This window comes from Lygodium microphyllum, chromosome 25 (genome assembly GCF_053477565.2).
Source record: "Lygodium microphyllum isolate KBCC chromosome 25, Lygodium_microphyllum_v1.1.10, whole genome shotgun sequence".
Lineage (NCBI taxonomy): Eukaryota > Viridiplantae > Streptophyta > Polypodiopsida > Schizaeales > Lygodiaceae > Lygodium > Lygodium microphyllum.
In genome coordinates this window covers 117,041,632-117,053,376 of record NC_141159.1, presented here as the reverse complement: position 1 = coordinate 117,053,376, position 11,745 = coordinate 117,041,632, and the positions used below count along the sequence as shown (strand labels likewise).

At 41.4% G+C, this 11,745-nt stretch overlaps 2 pseudogenes; both read right to left on the bottom strand.

The window, feature by feature from the left end:
• Nucleotides 1–7,480: 7,480 nt before the first annotated feature.
• LOC148014656 (calmodulin-like) lies at nucleotides 7,481–8,343 on the bottom strand (annotated as a pseudogene).
• Nucleotides 8,344–8,444: 101 nt separating this feature from the next.
• Nucleotides 8,445–8,876, bottom strand: LOC148014655 (monodehydroascorbate reductase 3, cytosolic pseudogene; annotated as a pseudogene).
• Nucleotides 8,877–11,745: the final 2,869 nt, after the last annotated feature.

The window sequence follows — 11,745 nt, the reverse complement described above, 5'->3', positions numbered from 1 at the left end:
TTGTGTAGATTGGAAAATTTCCTTTGTCTATGCAGGATGGGAAAAAGAAATACCTCTCCGATGTATTTCATGTCCCGAATATCACCAAGAATCTGGTTTCTGTTGGTCAAATGGTTGAGCAGGGCTTGCAGGTCAGATTTAATCCTCATGGATGCTTTGTTGAGGATATGAAAAATAAAGATCGCTTGATAGCAAAAGGAAAGAAGAAGGACAGAATGTTTACATTGGATGCAGACGTGTCTGAATTGAGTGCAGCAATGTTTGCACATGGGACCGGTGTAGTTGCAGATATTGATATCTGGCATAAACGCATTGGTCATGTTAATGTACAGCGACTTAAATCAATGCAGGCCCAAAATATTGTTGCAGGTTTTCCGAAATTCAAGGTTGCAAAAATGCATAAGCTATGTGAAGCCTGTCAGTTTGGAAAACAGGCAAGGAAACCATTTCCTAGACATATTCAAGAGAGTGAGAAGCCATTGGAATTAATCCACTCTGATGTGTGGACTACTAAAGTTGCATCTCTTGGAGGTTGTCATTATTTTGTCACTTTTATTGATGACTATAGCAGAAAAGTTTGGGTGTATTTTATGAAAAAGAAAAGTGAAGTTTTTGGGCATTTCAAAACCCTTAAAGCTATGGCTGAAAAAAAAACATGTCTGCAAATAAAATGCCTAAGGTCAGATGGAGGGGGAGAGTACCTCTCAAATGAGTTTGCAAAGTTCTTGTAGGAGCATGGCATAAAGCAGCAATATTCATGGAGTTATACCCCACAACAAAATGGAATTGTAGAAAGGAAAAACAGGCATATTGGAGAGGTATCTCGTGCCATGCTCAATGAAAAAGACTTGCCAGATTTTTATTGGGCTGAAGCAATTGCTACAATAGTCTATATAATGAACAGGACTCCCACTGCAGCAATACATGGGATGACTCCAGAGGAGAGGTATACTAGTAGGAAACCAGATATTTCTCATTTGAAAATTTTTAGTTGCATTGCCTATGTACATGTGCTAGATGAGTTGAGATCCAAGTTGGATCCAAAAGCTGAGAAGTGCATCTTTATTGGTTACTCTCTGCAGCAAAAAGGGTATAGATGCTATAACCCTTCTACTCGTAAGTTTACAATGAGCAGAGATGTTGTTTTTGATGAGATGAGTAGCTGGTATAAACCAGCAAATGTGATTGATGATGTAGATGCACAAAATGGTAATGTTGCACAGAATTCACAGCAGCAGTCACAAAATATTAGTGGACTTGGAGCGTCCTCTAGCAGTGGTTCACATTCTTTGCCATGGACAGGCAGATTGAGATCAGGAGAATCTTCTCAAAGCAATGCAGATAGTGGTATGCAGGTATCACGAAAAGGAAAAGAGAAGGTTGAGCAGCCCATGTTTGATGTGAATGCAGGTCACTCTTATGTGGATGGTGAATCCAGTGGCTCAGAACAGAGCATTGATGATGAGTTGGGTATTCCTTCTATTGTTACACTTGGAGTAAGGAAGACTAGGGATGTTTTGAGAGCACCTGGGAGTGAACCTACTTTGCGCAGGTCTACGAGAGCTAGGTATCCTGTGGATAGGCTGAAATATGATGGATTTACAGCCATTCACTATGCATATATGGTCAAAGTGATACAGGAACCAGAACCCACATCTTTTGAGCAAGCCATGGGAAAAGAAAAATGGGAGAAAGCCATGGATGAAGAAATGGATGCCTTGGAAGCAAATGCTACATGGGAGTTAGTACCTTTGCCTAAAGGTAAGAATGCAATTGGCTGTAAGTGGGTTTATAAGTTGAAGCACAATGCAGATGGTTCTGTGAACAGATACAAGGCAAGATTAGTAGTCAAGGGGTATGCACAAACATATGGCATTGACTATGAAGAAACATTCAGTCCAGTTGCAAGGATGGCAACTGTAAGAGCAGTCATTGCTATGGCTGCATCAAAGGGATGGTCTTTACATCAGATGGATGTAAAGAATGCCTTCTTGCATGGTGATTTGCAAGAAGAGGTCTATATGGAGCAGCCACCACGTTATGTGCATGTTGTTCATCCTGAGTTTGTTTGCAGGTTGAAGAAAGCCTTGTATGGCTTGAAGCAAGCACCTAGAGCATGGTCTGACAAGATAGGACAGTATCTTGTCACTATTGGCTTTCAGATTTCCAAGGCAGATTTCTCACTTTATGTGAGAAAAACAGAGAAAGGTATTATGCTACTTGTCATTTATGTTGATGATTTGATTATGACAGGTGACAGTGATGAAGATATCCTTCATGTGAAAATGCTATTAAAGCAGAAGTTTGAGATGAAGGATTTGGGAGAGCTGCGTTATTTCTTGGGCATTGAGGTGATTAGATCACCAAGTGGGATACAGCTCTTGCAGAAGCAATATGGATTGGACATGCTGTCCAAATATGGGATGACAAGCTGTAAGCCTATTTCAGTTCCTTTGGAGCAGAATGTGAAGCTGAGCACAGATGCAGGTGAGCTTCTAGAAGACCCTACTATGTACAGACGCACAGTAGGAAGTTTGATTTATATGACTATTACCAGGCCAGATTTGAGCTATGCTGTTGGATTGGTAAGTCAGTTTATGCAGGCTCCAAGGAAACCACATTTGGATGCGGCTAGACGCATACTCAGGTATGTGAAGTCCACATTGCAGTATGGACTATTTTATGAGACTGGGGTTCAGATACAGTTGCATGGATACACTGATGCTGATTGGGCTGGTAGTATTTCTGATAGACGATCTACCAGTGGATATGTGTTCTCTTTTGGGAGTGCTGCAGTCACTTGGAGCAGCAAGAAACAGCCTACAGTTGCCTTGTCGAGCACAGAGGCTGAGTACAGGGGTGCAGCAATGGCTGCATGTGAGGTAGCTTGGTTGCATAAGCTACTTTATGATATGCATCAGTCTACAGATGGGACGGTTGTCATTTATTGTGACAACATGAGTAGTATACACTTGGCAAATAACCCAGTCTATCATGCTAGAACAAAGCACATTGAGGTGCATTATCACTATGTGCGAGAGAGGGTTTTACTAGGTCTTATTGATCTAGTTTATGTCAGCACAGAGGATCAGGTAGCTGACATATTCATGAAGGCATTGGGCGCAGAGAAGCTGCGCAAGTTCAGAGACCTGCTTGGTGTGCAGGAATTGGGATTGAGCTCGAGGGGGAGTGTTGAGATATCGAGCTCCACTGGTGATACGCCAGGGTGACCGTTGTGTATTTATGTCACCGACTTGTCAGTTGCAGATGCGGTCGGTACACCGCCCCTGAATAATAGCTACATGATAGCTATCCTTATCTACTCTAGTTCGTGGCTCAGTTAGTATGCCACCTTAGTTAGTTGAGTTTGGTTTGAGACCCATATCTAGGGTTCTTCTATTTCTTTGTACTAGAGTTCTTTTGGCTTACATAACTAAGAAGAGGAAAACTATTTTCAGCCTCCACCCTTGTGTGTATTCCCCCATTGTGCAAGCAAGAAAGCTTCAAGTGAGACTCCTTCCTTCTCTCCCACAATCTTGACAAGATTAAGAGCAAGCCGCCAAAGCTTCAGGGCATTGTAGAGTGTCTTGTGGATTTCGGAGAACCAAAAGAGATCTTGGCTGAAGGAGGTGACATGCAGACTTTGTTCAAGATTGATATGGTATCTATTCCCTCTTGGTATGCTGCTATAACGCACTATCTTTCTACGGGAGAGACTGGAGCTACTTTATCAAAATTGGAGAAGAGGAAAATGAAACATCATGCATTAAAATTTTTCTTGATTGCAAGAACATTATATCGGCAGGGTGTTGATGATATTTATCACCGATGTGTGATGCCTAACGAGGTTTCCTTTATTTTGGAAGAGTTCCATGACTCTGCTTGTGGAGGGAACTTTGCTGGGCGGTTAATGGCACAAACAGCTTTAAGAGCTGGATATTGGTGGCCACCCATCTTCCAAGATTCCTTTGAGTATGTCAAGAGATGTGATACATGTCAAAGACATGATAGTCGAGAGAATAGGAAACGCCCACTTACACCTATCATGGCTATCCTTCCATTTGAGAAGTGGGGCATTGACTTTGTGGGTCCTATTACCCTGTCGTCTACTACTCAGAAGAGGTATATTATAGTAGCAACTGATTACTTTACAAAATGGTCAAAAGCACGGGTGACGAGGCAGGACAGTGCAAAAGAGACTACTAGTTTCCTACTAGAGCAAATCATCTGCCATTTTGGTCCACCAAAAGAAATAGTATCGGACCATGAAACTCACTTTTTAAATAAAGTGATTAAAATTCTGACTGAAGCATGGAAAATTAAGCATAACAAGACAACCCCCTATAATTTGCAAGTAAATGGACAAGTCAAAAGTACCAATAAGTAGTTGATGGATTGCATATATTAAGTCTCTCGACCCCGAATTAAAACATATTGCAGGAAAGGCAAATCCAGATGCTGACATGCTATCACGTGCAAGATATGACAATGAAGAAGAGCTGATGGAAGAAGATGAAGCTGAAGAATCTATACTTGCTGAATTTCATTCCATGGTTGCTGAAAATACCTTTTCAGTTACAGCATATACTGGTCCAAAGCTGAAAACAACAAGATGGTCAATCAGAAGCTAGCATGCTCATTGCATTGCTCAAGTTCTAGTTCATTTCCTTGAAGAATATTGACTAAAGATCGGCCAATATTTGAGTACAATGAAGAAGAAGGAGACTTGGACTGATGAGGAGTTCAAATATATCAAGAGGAAAGCTTGTGGCTTTTTTCTTAAAGAAAGACATCTATGGAAGCACGCAAAGAAGAAGAAAGGAGCGCCTGTCTGAGTTTTAGGTAACAAAAGATTGCAACAATAGGTAATGAAGGAATTTCATGAAAGCCTATGGGCTGGCCATAGAGGCATATGGGAAACCATTAGTAAAGTCAAAGAAAAATATTGGTGACAAAACATGTATTGGGACATAGCACATTTTGTTGAAACCTATTATGTGTGTCAAATGTATTCTATGGTCAAGCATCGAGATGGGTTACAGCCAACTTATCCTTTGTCTATACATTATAGATGGGTTATTGATCTTATAACCATGCCTACAGGAATATGGAATATGCGTATTTAGTGCTTGCAAGAGAAGATCTAACCAATCAAGTTGAAGGAAAAGCCTTAACAACCAAATCCACTCAAGTTCTTTGTCGTTTTTTGCTTGAAGAAGTGTTTTGTAGATATGGTTATGTGGGTAAATTAATGGAAGATAGAGGAGAGTTGGATGCTGATGAGGCACGCAACTTCTTTGCTCAATTGGGTATTAAGTTGGCTTTAACATCATCCTACAACCCTAAAGGCAATGGAAAGACTGAGAGAGGTCATCAACCTATTCTCAAAGCTCTAGCAAAGTCTTGTAGAGGAAAAATCAAAGAATGGCCTAAAATGCTACCTTTTGCATTATGGGCTAACCGGACTACTCACAGTTCAGTGACTGGCTATATGCTAGCTGAACTTATGCATGGACAACAATCAATTATGCCAATTGAAGAATCTATTCTCACATGGAGTCTTATACCTTGGGAGGAAGGCCTCAGTAGAGAAGAGTTGCTAACTTTGCAAATATGGCAACTAGAAAGAAGGCCTGAAGATGTTCAAGCAGCTATTGAGAAGCTAAAGACAACAAGACTAAAGAATAAAAGAATATTTGATAAGCGACATCGACTTCAGCCAAGAGCAATTCAAGAAAATGATTGGGTTCTTGTCTATGACAACAGCCTAGACAATCAATACAGTGCTTCTAGGGAGATGGTAAAGCGTTGGTTTGGCCCATATGTGGTAAAGGTCATTCATGACCATGCCATATATTCATTGGCTGAATTGGATGGAACAAGCATCAACATACCCATATTTGGAAAAAGAATCAAGCTCTTCAAACGAAGAGAAAGTTCAACATATGAGCTTGAAGACTTGAATATAATTCAAGAGCATGAAGACATAGAGGAAGAAGAAGAGGCAGAAGATGAAGACATTGACATGGTAGAACATACTTCTTCTGACACTGTAAATCCGTAAGACTTTGGCACATGCCAGAGGATGTGCAGGTTAGGAGGGGGTGGATGTCGTGCCACTATGTGCACACCGTGTAAAAAAATCTAGAGTGTGGCTTCCTTTTAGATTTAGAGAGCTAATGCCATTTTAGACATCAGTGTTAGTGTCCATGGTTCAAAAATATTAGATTTTAGTCCATTTTTTATATTCTAGATATTATCTCTTGTAAAAAATCCATAAATCTATAGACAACTTCTAGATTAAAATGACATGTAAAAGAAAGCATGTAGCTTTCAGCTAATTTGAAAGGATTTTATGTAAAAAGAGAGATTAGCGAAATCGCGTGATACGCGATCACTGTTTTCAGGCAGTGAACAACACTCCGAAAGTGGGAGATGAAGAAGGAGTGATCTGGCACAATTCTGGCCAGGTGTCCTAGTATTTAACCCCCTTTTGGAGACATTGGAAGCATCCGATTGGTGATCTGAGCAACATAGAGGAAGGTATTATTTTGTATACGTTTTTATCTATTAGAGTTATATTTTCTCATAATGCTGAAAGAAACTGATAGGCTTCATCTTTGTTAGTATTCTTCTATATTTTCTAATTCTTTTTGGGAGTATTCTTCTACATCTTCAATCTCTTCGAACCCCTTCTCTTTTGTCTATTCCTCTCCTTAAATCTACCTACACCCTGCTATCGAAGGGTTTTCGAAAGCAAAGTCGTGACCACAGAGGTCCTTGAGAAATTCCAAGATAGAAGATCAATCAAGCAAATAAGCAAGATGAGAAAATGATGTCAAGTCTCTGTTTTTATTTCTGCCAATAATTGAAGACGAATAGAAAGTCAAATCAGCTTACAGTGGCAACCTCCACAACGTTCATATTTACATTCCAACAACTCTTCAGAAGACTGATGAGACAAACAGCTTCCTAGCTTAGCAACTCCCTCTTTTACATCAGAAGAGCTGAACTCTGTTATGACAGCATGATCTTTTGATTCAGACAGGTAATTATTGTCTATGTTCACATCCACAGCCTTTGAGAATCCTGAACCCAATTTGGGACAACAATGCTCTATATCTCAGCCCTCAGAATAGCTAAAAGAGCCTATTTAGGGGTGCAGCCTTGGCAAGGAGAAGTGAGCATTCCTGTCACAAGACCTTCTCCAAAAACACCTTGAATCCAGTAATCTAGCACCAGACTGTACCACGTTACATAAATGGAGCTCTCTACTAAAGCATTAGAGGTCAATTGCAAGAGTGAATGATGCCACCATACAGCAAACTAAAGTGACCAAGTTTTGTATGTGAGGGTCTTGCTGAAGTACAGACAGAATTGGCTTTGTGTTGGTTTTAAAATAAAAATCATCAGTAACTACTTGCTGGCATAGCAGGTAATGTCCACCACAACATTTCTCCAGATGCAGAAAAAGAGTGGCTCATTTGGTAAGCATCATTCTCACAAACTCCTCATAATTTACTTGTCCATCATCATCTACATCTACCTCACAAATTGTCTCATCCATTTCCTCATCTGTCAACTTCTCTCCAAGATTCGTCATCACATGGCGCAGCTCTGCTACAGAAATAAAGCCATTTTGGTCTTTATCAGAAATCTTGAAGGCTTCCTTTAATTACTCTTGAGAATCAGTGTCTGTTTCCATCCGCATCAACCTCATTGATCATCTCTTGCAGCTCAGCCTCCGTTGCATTCTGGTCAAGGAATTGCATCACAGTTTCCAATTCTTTTGTGGTAATGCTTCCGTCCCTGTTTTTGTCGAACAAACTGAACGCCTCTTTGAATTTAGCAATCTTCTCACTCACTGTTGAGGCAGCAGTTTTGACTGACTGCTGGTTACAGTCTTGAAGATCCAAAAGCACAATTCAAATGTCGTGAGGCCTAATTAGGCTGCTAGATGATAAAATTCGCTGGGCTTTCTGATTAAGGGTGTCGTGGTCCCCTGTGAAAAACTACTTTGCATCCGCGCAAAAGCCAGAAACTTCAGCTATCATCAGAATGTGCTCACAGCTCTGTAGGCCCTTCATCAACAAGCTTGACACATCCTCCTCCACCGTAATGTCCCAAAAGCTTGTTTTCCCTCTATTTTTTCCGTTCGTTGCTTTCTCTTTTGACTCAACATTCGATCCTCTTCCAAATCTTCCGCCTGCGCCAAATTCTGTGAGAGGTGCCATCAGACTTCAATTTTGCGTTTCTCCTCCAGAAATACGGTTCCCCCTCAGAAAAGCGGGCCAATTTTCCCAACACCAACCATAACCACGTCAGCTGACAATTCTCGCCCATCTTTGAGCTTCACTTTCTTAACATTTCGAGATGCATCACTCTCAAAGCCAGTGCCAACTGTTCCCTTCACAATCTTTACTCCCTTATTTGCATAATAGCCCTCATAAAAGGCTGCTATCTCTGCTGTGAAAAGGCGAGGCTCTGGATAGACCATTGTTATTCAGGGCCAAAGCTGCTTCAAGTTCCAAACCAATGTAACCACCCCCAACTATTATACCTGACCCGCCTTCTTTTCCATGAATACCCTCGATCAGAGCATCTGCATCAGTAATCTCTCTCAAATAGTAAATACCTTTGGCATCTGCTCCTTGAACGCCAAAATCGGTCAGCTTGATGAATGTGGCCCCTGTTGCTATAATCAGAGATCCATAGGTGAAAACAGCTCCAGCAGCACTTGTCAGGGTTTTGCTGACAAGGTCGACCTTAACCACTTCAGTACTAAGCATAAGTTCAATGCCTTTCTCGAAGTACCATTCAGGTAGCAATCTTTCTCCTCCACTGCCAACACAAGTATGCCTTTCTCGAAGTACCATTCAGGTAGCAATCTTTCTCCTCCACTGCCAACACAAGTATGGAATCTAGGAAGCCTCACAACACCTTCTGAAAAAAGTTAATCTTCGCTCAAAGCACGTCTTTGAATGCCAACAAGTAGGTGACTTTGCTTGGTTTAATGCCCTCATCAAGCATTTTTTCATACTGTTTAAGAGCAGAAAGACCATCACTGCTTCAGACATATGCACCAACCATGGCTGTCCATGCAACTACATTGTGGACTGGTAATCTATCAATGAATTAGCATGCTTCCTCTAGACTGTCATGCTTAGCATACATATCAACCAGAGTATTATAGATAAGTTCCTCTTGATCCAAACCCCTCACCACTTTACTGCCCACACAAAATAAAATACAAACACAACAAATAAATATGTACAAAGTAACAAATATCACACACACAGCCTTTTGGTGGATTTCACACCTCGGATGCGCAACAGTACGACACTGCTGTCTCTTATCTTCAAGAACTTGGCTTGAAACCTTCGACCCTTCTCTTATCTCTACCATCTCCAAAGTCTAAGCTCTTGAAACCCCATACACTCTTCTCTTGCCAAACCCCTATGGGTGACCTTCAACCCTACGCACTGCGACAACGATCATTGGGCCCACATTAACAAACCACAATTACAGCTGACTACCACCAAACTAAGCCCATATGGGGGCTGATCATAAGCACTCCTAGGGAATTGCAAGGCCGCAGTTTCTATCGAGTCTGAGAGCATACCAATGATATTTTATGTCTTTCCAAACACTAAAGATGCAGGTAGAGAGTCACTACTAGGTCAAACCTTTAAAAAGCAAGCTTGTTGCAATGTAGATTATGAGTCGTAGCATATCCACCTAGCCATTGGCAATGTTTGCTTAGTAACAACTTTCAACAAGGGCTGCGTGACTCCTATGAGATTCATAAAGCCAACCGGTAGAAATGCCTACAACCAAGTCTAAGGAGGGGGTTGTGACTTGTTACAACCCACCAAGCCTCTATGCCACCAACCCACTAAGGCCAAAGCCAATGGCCACACACCCTAGTTAAGATTGGTACCAAGACATCAAGACCTGCCAGTGAGGAACAATCGGCCACATCATCGCAAAGCTAAGAATGCAACCTCAAAACCTAGGAGGCCAAGACAAAGCTACAGACAGCGAGGTATGTTCAAGCTGCATTGTTGGGTGCCTAAGACCCTATTGCAAGCACAAGGCTATTTTGAGGGTAATGCCTGGATATGAATCCCTAAGGCTAAAATAGCCAAAGGCACTAATCAAATGCCGCCCTCACGCTTAACCATACCCAGCCATACCACGTGTCAAGGCCTAGAGCCGCATAAGCCTCGAGACACCAAGCCTGTGGAGTCGCAACTGATTATGGCCACAAAGACTGACCAATTTTATCAACCCAAATCTCAACCTGCTACTCCCAAACCACTACCACATAACTCTACCAAGACGTAGGAAGCCATATTGAGAGCGGAATTTTGGTGCCGGGAAGTGCTTAAAAATAGCTAAAAATTATGAATATCAAGGGAAAAATATTCAATGTCAAAGGCAGCGGCTCGACCTAGGACGATTTTAAGCGTCAAAATGCTCTAAGGACTCCCGGGCAACACTTGCAGATTTTTAGCAATTTTTCCATGCGCCTGTGGTGGTCAGTGGAGCTATCAGTCAGTGCGGGATGTCGAGACAAGCTCACAGAAATTTTCAGACTGCAATTTGGACGCCGTATGCGAGAGGAGCTGGGAAAAGGCCAAAAGGCCGGTCAAGAACTGGGAGGTGCCCAAAAAATTGAGAAATGAGGGGTGCCTTTGTGAAGGGGCACCCTCCCCTTGAAAAATCATGATTGAGGGGGGGGGTGGCGGCTGTTGCAGGCCGCCGAAAAAAACGGCGCCCCCCCCCCAAATCAAGATGAAGGCTTACAAACAAGCCATGGATCCAATTGCAGAAGGCAACCGCACTCATCATCCGCTCCGTATCGCTCCGTTCCACGCAGTCAATGGCAGCCTGTAGAGGGAGAGAGAAAATCAGTCTTTCTCTCTCCTTCCTCTCTCTCTTCTAAGGGGGAATTCATGTGGGAAGAGAAAGGAAGAAGAAAGAATGATGGAGGCTTGTCCGGCATCGATTGGATTGCTCCACGGGCTAGAAATGTGATTTGTGATCGTCATGAGCATGAAGTGCTGCTGATTTTCAGATTTGCAGCTATGGACATGAAACCCGAAACACGCAAATAAGCGGTAATTGAATTTTTTCAAAGAAAATTTGAGATTTTATGGCTTTTGATTGATAAAGTGTTGTTCATGTGGACTAAAAATTGTTTATGTTGCTGTTTTCCATGAGTACTTGTTGATCATAATCAGAAAATCAGAAAAATATGCATCTTCTGACTCAAAATAATACACTAAAACACGTAAAATATGGAAAATCAAGGGAAAATTATGTTTTTGGGCATAAAAATGGGAAAATGAATAAGGAACACCAACTAAATTTTCATTTTTGCTGCAAAAAAGGAACTAAGGGCCACAGCCCATAACCTATTTTGAATTTTTAGTAATTAAATAATGCAAAAAATAAGGGAAAATACAAGGAAAATAGAGAAAAACCATAAAAGATAGGGGAAAAATGCATTTTGAGTGCGGAAAATTAATGAAAATTAAGAACAATGTTTGTGAATGTTTGTGGGGACTGAAGCATAAGGATTTGCCTCAGTTCATCCCCACCTTCTTATTCTAGTGTGTCTTTTTCCGTTTCTTACACATAAAATGATGGCAAAATGCCCTATAAATCCATACAACAATGCAACATTTGATCGATGGGAGGGTAGAGTGGTTAAAATGTGTCTAAATGTGGAGTAAAATG